The following is a 21,371-nucleotide window of genomic DNA, read 5'->3' on the forward strand; positions in this document are numbered from 1 at the left end:
CCACAGTCTCTCTGCTGATTCTAATTCCAAACCTTTGGCCCCAGTTCAAGTCTCTTTAACTCCAGGTAGATTTTAAGTCCTCTGAGGAAAAGGTGAACTGTCCTGTTTCTGAGAGCTGCACATCCCCATCAACAGACAGGTTGTTTTCCTGGTTGCAGGTCTGAGCTACAGCTGCAACTAAGGCTGAAATAATTTCCTCTTTAGTCAGGTTGGCATGCACCCAGTCTTTTTGGCTTCACATACCTTGGCCAGCTGGTTCTTTGTCAACTTGTCATAATCCCCTAATAACACCTTTGCCTGCTTTCCCTGACTAAACTAAACTAAACTAACAAAAATAAACAAAACTGCTGTGAAAATGAAACTCTGTATGTTTACCTTGTGGCTGTTGAGAGTACACACACCTTCAGTGTCAACTGCCCACAGGCTACTGAAGTTCGATTAATATCCCACCCAGCTACCACCAATATGTGATGGTCTGCACTCCAGGTCAGTAATCAAGGAGCCTCAGTCCTCACCACTGACACCGGTGATGTACAGCCACTAGCAGCAAAAATGGAGTCGCACAGTATTTTCAGATGAATGTCTCTGCACTAAGTGCAATTACACTTAAGACTACACAGGGAGCACACTCCAGACCTGGGGCTGGACTCTCTGCTTCTCTCCAGGCCCCAAACAAGACTCTGCACTGACCATTTTGGAGCTCTGTGTCCCTGTTCCAAGTAGTTGACACACACACTTGGATATTTGATTTTCACACACACACACACACACACACACACACACACACACACACACACACTGTTAAAATGCCAGGTTTTTGTGATATAAAAAAATAGACTACAATATAAAATTTCAAAACTTTTCCCACCTTTAATGTGACCTATGACCCGTACAATTCACTTGAAAAACATACAAATCTGTTAGGGGAAAAATATAAAAAAATGTACAATAAGCTGGTTGCATAAGAGTGCACACCCTTAAACTAATACTTTGTTGAAGCACCTTTTGCTTTAATTACATCATTCAGTCTTCTTGGGTACACACCTGCCATCAATTAAAGAGACTCTGATTAACCCCAAATAAAGTTCAGCTGTCCTAAGAGGATTTTCCTGACATTTACTCAGTTGTCTGCTATAGCAAAAGCCATGGTTCGCAGAGAGCTTACAAAACATCAAAGGGATCTCATTGTTGAAAGTGATCAGTCAGGAGAAGGGTACAAAAACATTTCCACAGCATTGGATAAACCATGGAACACAGTGAAGATAGTCATCAAAAAGTGGAGAAAATATGGGACAACAGTGATGTTGCAAAGAACTGGACATCCCTCCAAAACTGATGAAAGGACAAGACAAAAACTGGTCAGGGAAGCTGCCAAGAAACCTACGGCAACACGGAAGGAGCTGCAGGAATTTCTGGCAAGTACTAGTTGTGTACTACATGTGACAACAATTTCCTGTATTCCCCATATGTCTGGCCTATGGGATAGAGTTGCAAGACAGAAGCCTTTTTTTACACAGAAAAACATCCAGGCCCAGTTAAAATTTGTAAAACAATACATCAAGTCTCCCAAAAGCATGTGGGAAAATGTGTTATGATCTGATGAGACCAAGGTTGAACTTTCTGGCCACAATTTCAAAAGGTATGTTTGGTGCAAAAAAAAAGAAGTTATGAACTTACCATAACGTTCCATGTGAGTTGTTCATCTCGCCTTCATTCTTTACTGATGGGTTTGGAGCCAATCCCTTAGCTCTGATACAGTCAATTGCAAAGTTCAAGGTCTTCAAATAGCTCGAGGCCAAGTCTCTATCCCATGATGCACCTGGAATTACCTCAGATCTTGCTTGCTGTGTATAATACCATATGTTATACTTTCACTCCCAAGGCAAAGATGTAGAAGGATTGAGTAACCAGGATGTATCCAGCATCTCGGTCATCTATCAGCGTGGGGGGTAGGAGGGAGGGACATAAGAATGAAGACGAGCTGAACAACTTACATGGAACGTTATGGTAAGTACATAACTTCTTTATGTGAAGTTGTTCAATCTCGCCGGTCATTCTTTACTGATGGGTAGCATCCCAAGCACCATTGACCTTGGGTGGCTCACGGGAGTATATTTCTCAGGACCGTGGATCCAAAGGAGGCCCTGTCCCTGGAGGCCTTGTCAACCTTGTAATGAGTTAATGAGTGATAAAGATATGAGGTTTTGACCAAGTGATTGCTGCACAAATGTTATCAATGGGAAGTCTGGCAGAAAAAGCAGATGATATAGAAACTGCTCTGGTTGAGTGAGCTTTAATCTTATGTTGCAAAGGCATATTGGCAGTTCAATAGGCAAAGGTGATACAATCAGTTAACCATTTAGACAGAGTTGTTTTAGCCACTTGTCTTCCCTTCCTGGAGTCCAAGAATGAAACAAAAAGCTGGTCTGATTTTGTGAAATCTTTTGTTCTATCCAAATAAAATCTGAGCTGTCTGTGAACATCAAGTTTGTACAGCATATACTCTAAATTGTTCGACTGATTGGGGAAGAAGACTGGCAAATCAATAATCTGGTTGAGATTGGTTTCAGTGCAAACTTGGGCAAAAATGAGGGGTTTGTTCTAAGTCAGACTCTGTCAGCATGGAATATCAAATATGGGAGGCTTGATGGATAAAGCCTGAAGCTCTGATACTCTGCGAGCAGAAGTAATAGCTACCAGAAAGATGGTTTTCCATGACAAAAATTTGAGGTCACAAGAGGAAGCTGGTTCAAATGGCGGAAGAATTATCCAGGAAGGCATAAAATTTAGATTCCATGGAGAATAGGGAGATTTCACAGGTAGTCTAATATGAAAGGTCCCTTTGAGAAAAGCTTTGGATAACTTGTGAGACATGATATTCAACCCTTCAAATCCAAGATGAAAATTAGAAATAGCAGCCAATTGAACCCAAACTGTTGCTGCTGCAGCTCCTTTGTTAAAAATAATAGTAAATAACTCTAAGATGGAGGCCATAGGGCCTTGGTAAGGATCAATATTATTTTTAGAGGCCCATATAGAAAATTGTTTCCATTTGCTAAGATATAGCTTCCTAGTAGAAAATTTATGAGAAGACAAAAGGATCTGTTTTGTCTCACTAGGAGAGGTTATGGAACCTGGCTATGATGGGAACTGGAGCAGCCAAGCTGTCAGCTTCAGGGACTGCAGGGAGGGATGAAGATCCCCTGACGAGTGCGTCAGAAGGTCTGGAACTGGGTCCAGAATCCAAGGATTCTCCAAAAGATGAAGTCGAAGGAAGAGGAACCAAATCTTACAAGGCCAATGAGGGGCTATGATAGTCTTTCCCAGGGTTTTTGCTTTCTGTAGAACCTTGGGTATCAACGGGATTAGTGGAAATGCATAGAGGAGACCCGGAGGCCAATCATGTATGAGCGCGTCCCTTGGGGCTTCTCCCGGAGGAGGAATCAGGGCAAAGTAGCTTCTGCATTTCATGTTCATGTAACTGGCAAAAATGTCACAGCAAGGCTGGCCCCACCTGTGGAATATCCTGTCCATTATTTCTTTCTTGAGGGACCACTCATGGGGCAACAAGATTGCCCTGCTCAGTTTGTCTGCTGTCATGTTGGATTTCGCCGGGATGTGTGTTGCCAACAGAAAGCACTGGGTGGAAACAGTCCACTGCCAAACTCTGACAGCCTCGCGACATAGTGGGTAAGACCTGGTTCCTCTTTGTTTGTTCAAATATCAGACCACCAACATATTGTCTGTTTGAATCGCAATCGTACCCAGAGGAAGAGAGTCCTGAAAGTACTGCAAAGCCAAAAGTACTGCTCTCATCTCCAGAACATTGATATACAGATTTGTCTCTTGATCGGTCCATGTGCCTTGGGCAATCTTTCCCTAAAAATGCCCCCCCCCACCATATCAGGGAAGCATCCGTGGTCACTGTGGCAGCTGGAGGGGGTAGCACAAATGGGCGTCCTATCATGGCATGAAGTGAGGTCAACCACCACTGAAGGTCCTTTTTGCAAGTATTCGTGATCATTATAGTGTGAGTCATGGGGAGCTCTTGGAAAGACCATTGAGTGAACAGCAGTCATTGTAGTATCCACATGTCGATACGAGCTAGTGGTATAGCCAAAATTGCTGCTGCCATCATGCCTAATAATTTCAGAACTTCTGATGCTGGTGCTCTGTCTTTTGATATTAGAATGCTGACATGCTAACAAAGAAGAAAGACTCTTTCTATTGGAAGCCTTAGTGTGGTGGTAGTGGTGTCCAACTCTGCCCCAATAAAAACAATATGCTGCGATGATGACAAGGCAGATTTTTCTGAGTTGATTGTAATGCCGAGATGATTGCAGAGTGACAGAGTGGACTCCCTGGCCTGAATGAGCTGATGCCTAGTGGTGACAGTAAGGACACAATCGTCTAGGTACAGAAACACCTGGAATCCTAGACACCTCAGGTGAGCCGTAACCACTGCCATGCATTTGGTGAACACTCTGGGGGCTGTAGTGAGACCAAAGGGCAGGGCTCGAAACTGGTAATGATTGGCTCCCAGCCAGAAGCGCAGGTGATCCCTGAATGGTCTGGCCATTTTTATGTTGTAGTACGCATCCATGAGATCTATCGAGCACATCCAATTGTCTTTCCCTAAAAAGGGAAGTATAGACTGAAGCATGACCATCCAAAACTTCTCTTTCTTTATGTATTGGTTCAGTCTGCTGAGGTCCAATATGGGTCTCCAGTCCCCTGTCTTCTTTGGAATCAAAAAGAATCTTGAGTAAAAAGAAGTTATGAACTTATTTTGATCATGTCTGGTCTGCTGGGACTGGTTGGATGACTTTTTCTTAGCAACATTTGGACCTCTATTGTTGCCTGTTCCCTGTAACTGGGTGGAACGTCCGGGATTTTTCTTATGATTGGAGGGGGTGTGGCAAATGGAATGAAGCATCCTCTGGAAATGATACTTTGTACCCAGTTGTCTTTTGTTATTTTGAGCCAGGCGTCTGGATACAAAGATAAGTGACTCATGACTGCCTCCGAGCAGGACAGTCGGGCCTCCTCTCAGGAGTGCTGGTAGGGCTTCCCAGAGAAATGATCACTGAAGCACTGGTGTTGCGGACCCGCTCTGCCGCGAGGGCAGTGTCTTCCATTATTGCTACCTCCTCTGCCCCTGGAGGGGGGGTTCACCACGTGTGTCCTGAAAGGCTCCCTGGGCTTTTTGGAACCACATTTTTCCTCCCCTTTGACCTTTAGGGTAGGGTCGGGTAAGGGTGGAAAAATGGACCCCGAGGGCAGACAGAGTCTTTCTGTCCTATTCACACCTGGTTACGGTTTCCTTCACTTTAGGCCCAAAAAGGGACAAGCCATCAAAGGGAGTGTTAACGAAGAATGACTTGAATGGTTCCGTGAAGGAACACAAGCGCATCCAGGAATGTCTCTTAAGAGCAACTCCTGTACCCGCTGTCCTACTCATTCCATCAGCTGCATAAGAAATGAGTCACATGGATGAATTGACTATAGAACTGAGTGTAGCAAGCTGGGCGGCAACTTTGTTGGAAGCTCCTGAAGCTACTGCACCCTGAACAGTATCTCCTAGCTCCTTAAGGAGATCTCTTTGTAACCTGGTAAAATGGGTTAAATAGTTTAGCGAACGAAGAGGAAAGGTCGCTGAACTAAACATGCGCTTCCCATATCTATCCATAATCCTGGAATCTCTGTTAGGAGGATGGATAGACGAGGAAGTCTTAGACATTTCCTTTTTGGTGGCTGCCGCCACCACCATGGCATCAACCAGAACACCTTTTGTTAAAAATGTTTTGTCGGGGGGGCAGAAATTAATTTATTAGGCCTCCTGGGAACAGGCTCCGTAGTATCTGGAGACTCACACTCCCTTGGTGAGACCAGCTGCATCAGCTCATCGAAGGGGGGAGACACCCAAGAGATGGAGGGCTGAGACCCGAAAGCCTTCAGGACGACTGACTCATCCTCAGTAGGGCTTTTGGACTGCCAGTCACCCATCTGCCTAAGGATTTCAAGTATCTCAGTGAATGAGATATCCTCAGAGGGGGACCATGGGAACCCTTCTGATTCATCTAAGTCACTATCTGATGTGAGAGACTCCTGTGGGGAGTCTAGCTGTTTCCTCTTACACAATCTCTTCCTGGGAACCTCATTAGTGGGAACTTCTGATGAGGTCTCGGAAGATCAGGGGCCACCCAATGGGGCTTCTTGAGGCTCTGGGTCTCTACGCTTGATCAGGATGTGTGAGGCAGAAGCAGACACAGGCACTTTAAGGGAGGAGGAGGGCAGACCTGAGGTTGAGGATGTCCTATGAGATATGACTCTCCTCATGGCATCGAAAGCACCTCTGCTCTGATGCAAGGGAGCCGACGGATCCAAAAAAACCATCGACACCCCCGGCACTGGGACAGTTGGCTCCGAGCCCAAGGTGGGAGCTGAGCTCATCCGAGCTGAAGCCCCGAGAGGCAGAGTAAGACCTGACAAGTCAGTCCAACTGTCCTCCCCAGACCCGACCAGAGAGTGTCGACTCCTAGAGTTCTTGATCGGCACCAAGGATGTCAGAGTGCACATAGCTGAAGACACTGGAGCAGGCGTGGGCTCCGAGGGTTCCACTAACATCAGGTCTGACTCCTCTAGCTCCAAAGGACCAGCATGGCTCAGAGAAGGAATAGTTTGAGTCTGTGTAAGTGTCTTTGACTCTGAAGCCATTTGGGTCAAAGCTGATAACATTTTTGCCAAGGCCAGTGCCAATAACAGCTTCTGCATCACACGATCCATGTCCAGATCTGACAGGCTGATAGAGGATCGAGAGGAGCATACCGAAGGTGGTACCGACTGAAGTAATAGACTCTTAGGTGCTTCGGACATCGGTTCCAATACTGGGGACCGGCTCCGAAAGGAAAAGACTGTCGGTTCCAATGGCAATGGAGCTGAAGTCGATGAATTTTTAGATTTCTTCGAGTCTGAAGTCTTAGAAGACTTTGAGAACTTGCTGGATACATCTCGGTCACTCAAAGGTTCTTGAAACGAAGCCTCTGTCTATGAGTTTTCTCTTCCTTTCCTGAAGAACCCTTGAGGAAAAGGAATGACAAATAGCACAACTGTCTTGCAAATGCAGAGCTCCTAACAGTAAACACAATTTACGTGGCTGTCTGTTACATACATCTTTTAGCCACACATTGGGCATTTCTTAATTCCAGACTTGGGGTGTTTGTCTTGGTCAGCTATAATAATGCAGGAAAAATTACTGTCACCACAGAAAAAACTCAAGAGTAATATTCACACAAGCCTAAATAAAGCAGGCTAAATCACAGCCACACACACAAGAACATATAATGAAAATGCAACTAACAGGAAAAAGTCTGTCTAAAGCACACAACAAGAATTCAAGCAGCTATGCAATAAAATAAGACAGCTGCTGAGGAATACAACAAGCCTTATCTAATCTATAACAATAAACTGTTCAGCAAACTTCAATAGTAATAAACTACCAAGCCTTATCTAAAAGTTCTAAGGCTAACACACACACACACACACACACACACACACACACACACACACACACACACACACACACACACACACACACACACACACACACACACACACAGACACACAGAGCAATACTATAACTAGAAATCGGAAAACTTGTGACAAAAGGTCACTAATAAAACACACTATGATATTAAGAATATTTTAAACTAGAAAAACGTTTTTAAAGCACACAATGGGAAGGGGTATAAATGGGAAAACACACAAAAAGCTATAAGGGCTTTCTAAAATTCTACTAAGATACCAGAAGGTATATAACTATCAAAAAATCAGAATAATAATGAAAAGTCAGTTTTACTGGCCCAAACTAAAGCAGAACCTCCGATCCATTGCAGTGGCAAACTAGATCTGAGTTAATTCCAGGTGCATCATGGGATAGGGACTTGGCCTTGAGCTATTTGAAGACCTCGAGCTTTGCAATTGGCCATATCAGAGCCGAGGGATTGGCTCTGAACCCATCAGTAAAGAATGAATGGCGAGACAGAACAACTTTACATCAACACTTCGCATCACCAAAAGAACACCATCCCCATGGTGAAGCATGATGGTGGCAGTAACATGCTTTGAGGTTGCTTTTCTTCAGCTGGAACTGGGGCTTTAGTCAAGGTAGAGGGAATTATGAACAGTTCCAAATACCAGTCACTTTTGGCCTAAAACCTCCAGGCATCTGCTAGAAAGCTGAAGATGAAGAGAAGTTTCACTTTTCAACACGACTATGACCCCAGACATACATCCAAATCAACAAAAGAATGGCTTCACCAGAAGAAAATTAAAGTTTTGGAATGGCCCAGCCAGAGCCCAGATCTAAATCCAATAGAAAATCTGTGGGGTGACCTGAAGAGGGCTGTGCACAAGAGATGCCCTCGCAATCTGACAGATTTGGAGCACTTTTGCAAGGAAGAGTGGGCAAATATTGCCAAGACAAGATGTGCCATGTTGATAAACTCCTACCCAAGAAGACTGAATGCTGTAATTAAATCAAAAGGTGCTTCAACAAAGTATTAGTTTAAGAGTGTGCACACTTATGCAACCAGCTTATTGTATTTTTTTTATTTTTTATATTTTTCCCCTAACATATTTGATGTTGTTGAATTGAATTGTACACGATACAGGTCACATTAAAGGTGGGAAAAGTTTTGAAATGATTTGTGGTCTCATTTTTTTATATCACAAAACCTGGCATTTTAATAGGGGTGTGTACACTTTTTATATCCAGTGTAAATCTCATGATCCCACACATATTTGTGTATAACAAATACCATCCTATAGCCATTCATTAAATACACATATTACAATTTCTTTTTTGCCACTGCACCATGTTCATGTTCTTATACATTAAATAACCTATACCACCTGAACCTGCTACAGAATTAAGATTTACTTTCTTTATCATCATGTCTAATTCCATTAATTTAATCTGTTTATCCACATCTTTATTTATTTCCTTCATAAATTACTTAACTTTTTCATTTTTATCTCTCTTTTTTCTTACCATCTCTTTAATGTATTGTAGAACAATTTCCGTAGTACTTCCTTGGTGTTTTTCCACTTCCTATTTTTATGTTTAATTTCTCTAATTATACCACTTTCTTCTTTTACCATTTTACTTAAATTGGGAAATACTTATTCCTTTTTCTTGCAGAAAATATTGTTGTTTATACAACAACCCTATATTTTTTTTATTTCTTTTATACAGCTCTTCTTCTTTTCTATAATATACTTTCTCATTTCTCCCCAAACCTTTGAATACCTTATTCTGCATTTCCATATATTCTTTTTTTCTTTTTGTCTTATTCCACATTCCCATTGTAATTTTTTATACTTCTCATTAAATGCCATCTACCATTCTGTCCAATTATTATAAAACTCTCTTATAGTCATATGGTCCTTCCATAATTTCAATATATTATCTTTTCCTTTCTCACTCCACACTTTCTCATTTATTATTTTAATTCCTTTTCCAATTTTTGTATGTTCTTTATTTTCTTCAGTTTATATCCAGATTGTCATGTGATCTTATAATCCTCCTTCTACTGTTTCTTCTATGATATTTCTATATTTTAGAAACTAAGAAATAATCAATTTCTGTTTTAACATTTCCTTTCCAATATATACATGTATTTATTTTTCCTAATACTAAATTTCTACACGTCATAGTCTTAATTTTTTCTTATCTATCTTTTTTCTTTTTATTCCTTAAATCACAATCAAAAACACCTGTAACTATAACATCCATATTTACCATTATATAATTCAATATGTCTTTAAACTGTCTTTCACTCTGTTTATATGTTCCATATGTATATACTGCTACAAGTCTATAAACTTAATTTTTCCTATCTTAAGTCTACTACTAAACAAAATGAATCCACTTAGCCTTGCCAAAGTCCTGCGAATCCAAAATAAGCAAAACAGAAGAAAAGATGGCAGGACACTGCTGCTGCTCAATAAAACTTTTAATAAAACTATCCCCGAATAGGGTTCACCTCCCAAATGCAGACAAAATGAAAAGGTTAGCGCCGGTTACCTCTTCATCTGACAACAAACACTGCATGCACATTCTTTTTGTCACAACCAATAAAACCTTCTAGGTCAATTATAATATCTACTTCAGGAGTGTGGGTTTTAAAGGAATAACATCACTTTAATACTGGGGGTATTCTTCTTACTAACTTTTTGTATGATTTACATTAACTGATAAACTTTTAAGAGTGTATCTCTTCTTAGTCTATATGAAATTATGTATTTTTATCAAGCTCCTAATCCTAATCCTTGGCATTTCCTTTTTTCTATCTTTTGCTCTTTTTCTATTACAGTTTTTAACTACCTTCCAATCAGTATCTTCCTCATCACTAACTTTTGACCCAATTTCTAATTTACCCTCCTCTCTTTCTTTTTGTCACTATCTGCATTTTGTATATCATTATTCATCTTTCCTACACAGTCATCTTGTTGCTCTTCCTGTTGTTCTTGTCCTTATTATTTTTTCATTTTTGCTTCCATTTTCTGCTATACATACTTTTTCTGTGTGTTTGTTTTTTTTATAAAATCCACCCATAAATGCCCTGTTTACATTTATAACATTTCATATTTTTGCATCATTTTCAAACTCCTCACATACAAAACATTTCTTTTTATTGCAATTACCCACAAAGTGTCTTCCTTACAAAAAAAAAATGTGGTTGTCCCAAGTATTTTACAATGGCTCTATTTCCTTCAGCATTAGTCATGCTTGGAATATGTACAACTCTATCATTTTCTATTTTCAAAACAACATTGCAATCCCATTCCGCATTCCACAGTCCTTTGTTATCTAATTCTTTTGAAATGTGTTTAACTTCTTTGCAAATGTTCTTTAATAGAAATGTTTGCAGTTTCTTTTTCAGCCTCTGTTCAACCCTATATATGCACTTTCTTTTGTGTTTCACAATAAAAAAGTCTTAATGATATAATTATTCCATGGAAGTATGTCTTTCCTTTCATCATATTCCCCCAAGAAAGTTTCTAATCCTGTAACAGTCTGAAAAAATATCACAGTATATATATTTTTATCAAAATAAATGCTCTTACCTCTTGTGTATTGATTGCTATAAGGCACAATCACTTTGTCCCATATTTCCTGTCTATCTCCTTCTCTTTCTTACACTTTAGAGACACTATGTACTTTTTTTTCTCTTTCTACCATCTTCTTACTCTCCTTTTTCTTCTCTCTTCTCTTTCACTGTTTCTACTCAAAGGACATCCTTGTCTTATCACATTTTTATCATCATCTCTTTAACCATCCATGTACTAAAATCTTTATTGTATTATACTTATAAGCCAAACACATACATTTATTATTTTTTCACATATATTATACAATCAAAAAATTTCCCATAACTTACAATGTTATATGTTATTGAAGGTTTTTTGTATATGACCTATTATACTTTTTACATTTCCCTTTTCACTTATATTATTATCCACTAACTCCCTATCACTATTAATTCCTGACAACCTCTACCTCTTACACTATATATCACATCATCTATAACCTTATTAATTATATTGTCCATTCTCTTCTGAATTATTGTCATAAAGATTTTATAGTCTGTATTATTCATTACTACTGGTCTCCAGTTTCTTATCTCATATCTACTTCCTTTTTTTCATAGTAATTTCATTACTCCTCTACATAATTGTTCATACTTAAATCCATCTTTTAACCATTCAATTAATACCTTTAAAAGACATTTCTTCTGCCATGATTCCAAATTCTTATACATTTGATAGTTCATACCATCAGGACTTCCTGCTGATTCTATGCTCACCATTCCTAATATTCTGTTCAATTATTCCAAACATATTTCCCTTTCTAGTAGTTCATTATCCTGTTGAGAAAATACTTTTACCTCCCATCTTTCCATTTTAGATGTACCCTTCTCTTGAAACAATTCCTTTACATATTCTGTCACCACTCCCATTAGTTTTTCCTTCTCTATTTTGCATCATATCTGATTTATCTTTTAATTCTCTCATTACTGTGTAATTCTCTTTAATGTATTTAGATATGGAGCTATTTCCTCTTTCTTTCCTTGTAAAAAATATCTTTGCTTATACAAAGGTGCTTGGTTTATGTCTGATTTAATTCATACAGACCCTTTTCTTTAGATAAAATATTCCCTATCATTTTATTCCAATGAAAAAAATAACTATTTACTTATTTTCTTATGTTTCCTTATTTTCTTTTCTTACATCCAACTCTTGTAAGTAATGTCATGTATATTTTTAAATGCTATCCACCATTCTGATCATCCAAGATAAAATCTTTTCATATCTATATGATCTTTCCAAAATTACTTCACCAAAAAGATTTCTTTTGCATGCCATTTTATTGTACATGCTACAACAGTAATTTCACCCTGCACTCCCTCACATAGCCCATAAAAGTATACCCTGCAGCTATTAATTTATCCTGCAAGTGTGTAACCTATAGATTAAAAATAGCCTAAAAATTTGGTGTAAAAAGAAACACATCTAAATACAGCCAAAATGTTACCTTAACATACCTTAACATACCATAAGCCCAGGGAAATACTTGGAGTCAGTGTTAGCTCAGGCTCACTCTGCTCCCCTCCCTGCCCCCAATTTCCACCCGCCCCCACTACTCCTACATTTAAACTATGCTCAGCCACTCCCCTCATACTAAGATCCAATCATTGAACAGCCCTCCCCTCACACCCATTTTTTTCTCTTCCATTCTTCCACACCCTATTAGCACAATCAACCATCAAATTTGGCCCACCCTCGTAACAAAATGCAAACAAGTAAAAAAAAATACTAATTACCCTAATGCCTATACTGTTTCTATTTTACCATCTTACTGCCTACGAACAAATATTTGACCATGGTATTCACTACCCACAAGGTCAGACACCCACAACTACACACATAACACCAAACACTGTGCCATCCCCAGCAAACCGAATATACGACCATCAATAAACCACAAAACACAAACCTAAAGACAAAGACTATATAGAACTAATAAACAAACTCCTAAAGCTTAGAATATCCTGTCACTATAACCTTATAACACATGGGGATATTCATCCCAACCCTGGCCCACCCACACCCAATAACCTCCACTCCCCTACCACAACCCCCACAGTCAAGCTACCCCTTTTTACTCCCACTAGTTCCCTCCTAGCATTTCACCTAAATATTAGAAGTATTAACAATAAGATTCCAAACCTACATGCCCTCCTAGCAATCCACACCCCAGACATTATGTGTCTTACAGAAACCTGGCTAAAACCTAGTACTACCGACAATGAGATACTACCCTGAGGATATAATATACACCGGTTAGACCATGCTACTAAGAAAGGAGGTGGGATGGCAGTCCTTTACAAAAACACTCTAACTGTTAATAGAGACACCATTCAACCACCCCAATTCAACAATGCTGAACTCCTCATAACCAAATTACAGATTAACCAGTACAAAGGTTTAAACATCATCTGTGGATACATTCCGCCAGGCAACAACTTAAATACCCTAGAGGATATCCTGTATTGGTTATCCAATACTTATCTCCAAGAAACCATAGTTCTTGGTGACTTTAATACCGACTGGCACCCCTGCTCCTCTGAACCCCTCCCCCCACTCCTATAAACTTATCTGTGTTTAAACAGATCATAACCTCTTCAACTAGGATAAACAAACCGACCAACAGGGAAAGTATCCTGGACTGGATCCTAGTTAACAACCAACCCCAACTGTATACTGCTGGCACTCTCCGTGACAACCTTTCTAACCTATATCATAAAACATAAGGTAGGAAACCCTCAGCAGACCAAATATAAAACAGTGAGAAACAGAAAAAAACTTGACACTGCAATATTTCTAAATGAACTACAAACAGCTGACTGGTCAAAACTAAAAAAATCTACCATTAGAAGAGGCTGTAGCTCACTTTAACACTAAATTCCTAAGTATCCTTGATTCCCATGCTCCAGCACATACAATAAAATCTAGATCAAACACAGCACCATGGCTCACAAAAGAGACCAAATCTAAAATCAAAGCTAGAAACAGAGCCTGGGCCAGCTGGAGAACAACCAAAGCCCCACTTGACCATCTAAAATACCGTCAGCTCAGGAATGACACAAAAAAAATCTATTTTACTGGATAAAAAAGCTTCTACCATAATCTCCTACAAAAACAACAAAACAACCCCCAAAAGTTCTGGGCAGGCTTAAATCAACTACTTTATCCAGGACATTCTACCACCCCAACCCCAGCTAACCATACCCATAGTTCCCCAGAGACCATAGCTAGCGGTTATAATAACGTTTTCACCAAAACAATCCAATCCCTAGCAAATCACCTAACCTCCACAAATTTAAGCCACACGCCTAATTTATCCACAAATCACCCCGAATGTAGCCTCCAACTAATATCCACTAGTTTTATCAAAATTCTCCTAAAAAAACTAAAACCTACCACCCTCACTGCTGACCTCCTCCCTGCAGAGTACCTAAAAATAGCTGCAGATGCCATTGCATATCCCATATCTATCCTTATCAACAGAAACTTATCTGAAAATGCTATGCCCTCCCTCTGGAAAATATCCATCGTCATCCCACTCCATAAAGGTGGTAGCTCAATAGACATGTCCAACTATAGACCCATTGCCATTCTTTCCCCACTAGCCAAAATAATGGAGAAATGTGTACACAAGCAACTAATGCAATACCTTACACAGAATAACTTACTATCCAACTCCCAGCATGGCTTCAGGCCATACCACAGCACCACCTCAGCCCTCCTTTCCTTTACTAATGCCATAAACAATAACAGAAATGACAATAGGCTAACCTCCACCCTCTTCCTTGACCTATCAAAAGCCTTTGACATGGTCAACCATGAACTTCTCATTCTTTCTCTAAAATCCATTTTCCTCAACACGCATACCATCCAGTGGTTCCAGTCCTACCTAACTGGTAGACAACAGGCGGTATTATGGCAGGGCAAACTCTCCATTCAGCTACCTCTTACAATTGGTGTCCCGCAAGGCTCCATACTAGGCCCACTACTCTTCTCTATGTTTATCAATAACCTTCACACTGCTGTCCCTAAAGCTACCTGTATTCAATATGCAGATGATTCCACTCTCATCTGTTCAGACACCTCCCCATCCAAACTACAAATCTTAACCCAAAATGCATTTAACACTATTGAGAACTGGCTCACCAACCATCACCTACTACTGAACCCCAATAAAACTAAACTTCTACTCTTCACCCCCACTAGTAGATCTGCCACACTTTCATTCTCAGTCATGTCTAACAATGGCACCACTATCCCCCCGGATCAACACACTAAACTTCTAGGGGTTATCATAGACAATAATCTCAAATTTGACCTGCAGGTCAACAAAACCATACAGACCATCAATAAGAAGCTTGGATCACTGTATAGAAACAAGACACTCTTAACCCTACTGGCTAGGACTGAAATCGCCAATCACACCTACTCTCTACTCTTTTATATGCCTCACCTATACTCTCAAACCTCAATAAAACCAAACTAAGTAAGCTGTCCCATACCTACAACCATATTGCCAGATTCGCCACTGGCTCCACCTATAGAACCCATCACTGCCAGAACCTGAAACAACTAGAATGGCTAGAACTGCCCAGCTTAATTCAATTCAATCAACTCCTAATAGCGCACAAAGTTCTGCACCACCCTAAAGATACCCCCTCTCTTATAAATATTATTAAGCCATATAGCAACCTGAGATCCTTATGGTCAGACAACAAATTACTTGTCCAAACCCACAAAGCTAATAACTCAGCTGGTGAATCCCTGTTCACTAACTTTGTTGGCAAAACCTGGAATGCCTTGCCAAACTGTATAACCCTACAATCCTCCAAAATTCTCTTCAAAAAAAACCTCAAACAGTATCTCAAATTGAACTGGCTATGCCCATGTACCAACCTGGATTAAGTTATAAAATAATAGCATAATCAGTTATTATCATAGCATAATCAGTAATGATCATAACATCTAACTACATCACCATGCTATGTATCCAGTCTTACTTGTAATTGCATCTGTCCATGAGAACTGTGAGTTACAATCTTACTTGTAATTGTGTCTGTCCATGAGAACTGTGAGTCCCTACTAGGGAACATTACTAAACCAATGTACATAAGATATATTGCCACTTTGTTTTTATATATTCTAATTTGTTTTCTAACTTCTTGTGTAACCTATGTATGTCTGTCCATGAGAACTGTGAGTCCCTACTAGGGAACACTTCTAAACTAATGTACATAAGGTATATTGCCACTTTATTTATATATTCTATTGTTTTCTAACTTCTTGTGTAACCTTTTGTATGTTTGATTATGTAGAGTTTTTCTCCCCAGGCCTCCGCTGAAAATGGACATGTATCCAGTCGGATTATCCTGATAAACAAATGTAAAATAAATAAATAAATAAATAAATAAAAATAAATTTGACCTCATTTATTCTTTTCATCCCTTTTCATATTTATATAAATCCCTTTGTACATAAAACGCCTTTCTAAATATTCATTCAAAATTTTAATAAAAACTTCTTTTTTCTACAACTGAAAACTTTTATAAAAATCACACACTATCCCATCCAAACCTGCTACAGATGCTTCTCTTACCAATTTTCAGTAATTATCTTATTCACTTATTTCTATTGGTCTTTCTAACTGCTGTACTGTCGGCTGTGAAAATTTCTTTCTTTAATATCTATTTGTAATTAATACAGCCTTCTCTTTATACACGATAATAACAGAATTTTGAATCACCTTCATTATTCTGTTCTGGTCTTTCTCAATTTTTCATCCACATCATTTATTTCTCAGAATAAAATACTCTCATCTTTAACTAATTTCCCCAAAAAAGGAGATGCTTCTTCATTTCTACCTTGCAAAAATAATTTTGCTTAAATATCAGATTTTCAATACTTTTTCTTATCTAAATCATATAACTATTGCTTTTTATTAAAATTATCTTTATTATTAGATTCCAAATCCTCTAGCTTTCTGATACAACTTCCTGTATTTACCCCTTCTTTCTTTTCTAAACTCTATTTGTACCGCTAAATAAACCTTTTCATATTTCTCATTCAACATCTTCCACAAATCAGGCCACATTTCAAAAAAGCTCTTAAAGTTAAATGATTCAAAGATAACAGAATAACCTGTGCATTTACTCATACATACATTCTTTAGTAATACTATTTAATCCCTTCCCCCTCCTTAATAACCTTACAAGTTTCTCTAATTTCAAGCCATATTGCCACATGATCTGAGAAGCCAGTAACTAATACCCCTCCATCAATTTGTTTAACCTGTCTTGATAAAAATGAAACAATTTCTGTTTTTAACTGTCTTTTATATGTCAAATGAACATGATCCCATGGTCTCAAACCACCATATCTTTATATTGTTCACATTTTTTGCATCCTGCCTTTTTGTTTTCTTTCTTCCCTCAAATCACAATTAAAATCTCCCATCAATATAATATTCATATTAACAAACACATTCATTTTTATTTCATCAAATAACTGTGGCCACGCTTTAATGTTTGTGCACATATAAATTCCTGTTAATTTATATACATCATTATCCCACTAAACATCTACAACAGTTCTTCTCCCAGCTTTAATAACAGTCATATCTAACACCTTTATTTTATCATTAAACATAAAAATCACAGCTAAACACATTTCTTGTCCTAAATACCAAACTATCTTATTATCCCAAATCCTATCCATCTGTTAGTTTCGTAATCCAACAATAAACCTTACATCCTGAAGATATACTACATCTGCTTTTAACTGAAAACACCATTCTAAAATGCTTAATCTTCTTACCCTATTAACTATTTACATTTAACAATACTAACCTAAAATTATTATTTTCCTTTTTCCTAACTTATGACAGTCTATTTTTAAATTTCATTTTCTGTAATCTTACCCTTTGTCCTATAGATTTTTATTTACATCCACAATTTCTTCATATAGTTCATTCACAACACTGCAAACGTACTTTCTAACTCTGCATTCATTTCTTGACTCTTCTTCCTCTCTTCTTCAGCAGATTGCATATCTTCTCTCCCTTCCACATCTTTGTCTTCTCTACTTTCCAGCTGTATATTCTTTTCTGAACTTTCCTGACATCCAAACCAAAAATTGCCATATTTTTTACAAATTTTACACACAGCTCTACACTTGCTTATAGTGTGGCCTTTTCCCTCACAATGATTGCATCTAACCTTATCATAGTCATTAAGTGTGACAAATTCCAACAGAAACACGTTTTCAGCTGACCTACATATTTTAAGATACCTCTTAAATTATACACATAAATCACACTAGGAACATGAACATCAGAATAAATCTCTTTCACTTCCCAACCTCCACTCCACAAATTTGTATTATCTCTCTTTTTTCTGTTCACACTTTTACTAAAAGTTAATAAACATATCCTAACATCGCTTTCTATTTCATCTGATCTGATTTGCAAATGCAAAGTCATTTTTAACAACGATTTATGTCCCAAATAAAGAAACGAAGTCCATAGAAATTAATTTTTTCCACATTTAACATAAATTTATTCATCAAAATGTCAGTTTCAAATGTGAGATCACAGAAAGTTTCTTTTCCCAATCTTATTTCTGCACCTTAAAATCCTAGTGGTAAAACAATTTAATCCCAAAATGTAATATCTGTCATTTATATTATCAGTCTTTGATTTAATTCTCACAGTATGCCTCTTCTTTTTAATGTTTTTCATCTGTGTGTTTTACCTCCTTCCACCCTTTCTGAAAATGTCCACATAAATATTAAGGTGTATCTTCAGTCTCTATATCAGCATTTAAATCAATTTCAACCTCTGACATCTTCCCTTTTCATCCATAACAAAAATTTTATCTGCATTACATCCCCAAGGCAACACAGAACTTTCACTTTGATCTCCTGCTCCAACATACCAACAAGCATCACATCATTCAATCTTCCACATTTCTGTGATGTTAACCTCCTGGTTTAATGGCTCTTCACTCAGAACAGCCAAATGCCTCCCATTTGTACATTATTTATCAACAAAATTATCATCTTCATTCCCAGCAGCATCCTCCTTCTCCACACTGTCATTAACCACAACAGTTGGTGAGATTACTTTTTCATCCTGTTGTTTGCCATCACATAGACTCCTTCCAGCCACCTCCTCACTAGGAAAGGCAGCTAATTGTATGCATCACTTCCTCCTTGCAGAATTGACTTTCTTCAAAATTATTCAGTAAAGAAAACACAATGTTCACAAATAGCATCATTTTGGGATTCACAGTACCTAGAGTACAAATCATGATAACTCTTTCCAGGTCATTCATCATTTTTCTTTATTGGGATTTCTGCCCCATCTATGTCTAAACTCACTCTACTTCCTTTCCACTTTGGACTCACAGAGAGAGGGCCCCCTTTCTGCTATAAGCCTCTTGAGTTCTGCATTTCATGCATGTGTTAAAATAGACTTTAAGTTATCTCTAAGAGCCACCCAGTGAGAATCCCACATCACACACTACTTAGACTCATAGACAGTGGACACCCTTCTACTTTAGGCATCTTGCCTTCTGTAAATTATGGATCTCTTTAACACACTGGAGTCTGTCTCCACCAGTCAACTGTGAGGACCTCTGATGCCACATTACTTAAAAAATATTCAGCATTACCCTTGTACTGTAGACCATAGTGGACTGCCTTAATTCTGCCTTGAGGGTTTTTCACTGCAGAATTAGCTGCAGCCTCTGCCCTGACTCCACTCTAACACTGATGACTTGGGACTACCCACTAGGAGCCTTAATTTTTCATCTTCCACTATATCACAATTTACATATTTATATATTCATATATTATGCTGACAATGTTGTCCACAAAATTAAAATATTCAGCTAAATGATACACACAAGTGGAGTGTAAAATAGTTCAATTGCTAAAGCACATCTGCTGTATGATCACTGTTAAAGGGAAGAGCTATCAATTTAAGCAGTGATCTCACTTGTATCTAAACAGTGCTTAAGTTACATAGTAACAAGTCATAGAATAACCTACCACGAACATACTAACAAGCCATGGAAATATATATCATGAATATAGTAACAAGCCATGGAATGATCTAGCACAAACATAGTAACAAGACATGGAATGACCTACCATGAACATGGAAGGATCTACCATGAACATAGTAACAAGCTATGGAATGACCTACCATGGCTCTTCATATGTGGCAGGGAGAGAAGGGAAAGGCATGCTAATTATTAGTATACTATATCTTCCTAAGTTCATGAGGAGTTATTTTTTTAAATTAACATGTGTCAGCTATCTCATTAGCACAGTAGAAATTTACTAACACAATACTTAATTCTAAAATAATTTGAGTGTGAGAATTTTTTTTAATTTTAAAATTATATTTTTTATAAGTAAAAAATACAGAAAACCAAATTATCCTAATATGTGGCACAATGACAGAACTGTTAGACAGAGAGTCAGCTATGGTGTTAAAGACTTAAAACAAGTAGAATTTTATAGCATCCTGGTCATTAAGTTCCTCCTGAAATTACTATTTTAGCAAAATTGCATAGATTTGTTCTAAATATTTTACTGTACAGATGCAACAAAAGTAATATGAAATACGGTATTGAAGGAATAACAAAAACTTTGACTTTTCAGCTCGAAATTATAATTATTATGTTGCTTAGTTCTATCAAAAGATGTGAATGCTTTATGTTTTGGGTCAAAATACTGAATGGTTTCAAACTATGAAATTACACCCACTCTGTATCATAGGTATGAAGTTATATTAGCTCTATATCATTAATATGAGATCACACCCACTCTTTATCACAGATATGCGGTTACACTCACTCTGTTTTACTGATATGAGATTACACCCACTCTGTATCATAGGTATGAAGTTACACCCACTCTGTATCATAGGTATGAAGTTACACCCACTCTGTATAATAGGTATGAGGTTCCACTCACTCTTTGTCACAGGTATGAGGCTACACCATCTCTGTATCACAGATCTAAAGCTATAGTCACTCCGTATCACAGGTTTAAGGTTATACCCATTCAGTATCACAGGTATGAGGTTACACCCACTCTGTATCACAGATATGAGGCTACACCCACTCTGTATCACAGGCATGAAGTTACACCCTCTCTGTGTCACAGATATAAATCTACAGCTGCTCCGTGTCACAGATTTAAGGGTACACCCA

General features: G+C 38.3%; 1 protein-coding gene across 1 annotated transcript in view; it reads left to right on the forward strand.

Annotated features, from left to right (window-relative positions):
* Positions 1-21,371, forward strand: part of LOC122790525 — a 793,381-nt gene that overhangs the window by 519,555 nt on the left and 252,455 nt on the right. The gene's annotated exons all lie outside the window — the stretch shown is intronic.

Source organism: Protopterus annectens, chromosome 16.part0 (assembly GCF_019279795.1).
Source record: "Protopterus annectens isolate FY-2018-M chromosome 16.part0, PAN1.0, whole genome shotgun sequence".
Taxonomy (NCBI): Eukaryota; Metazoa; Chordata; order Ceratodontiformes; family Protopteridae; genus Protopterus; species Protopterus annectens.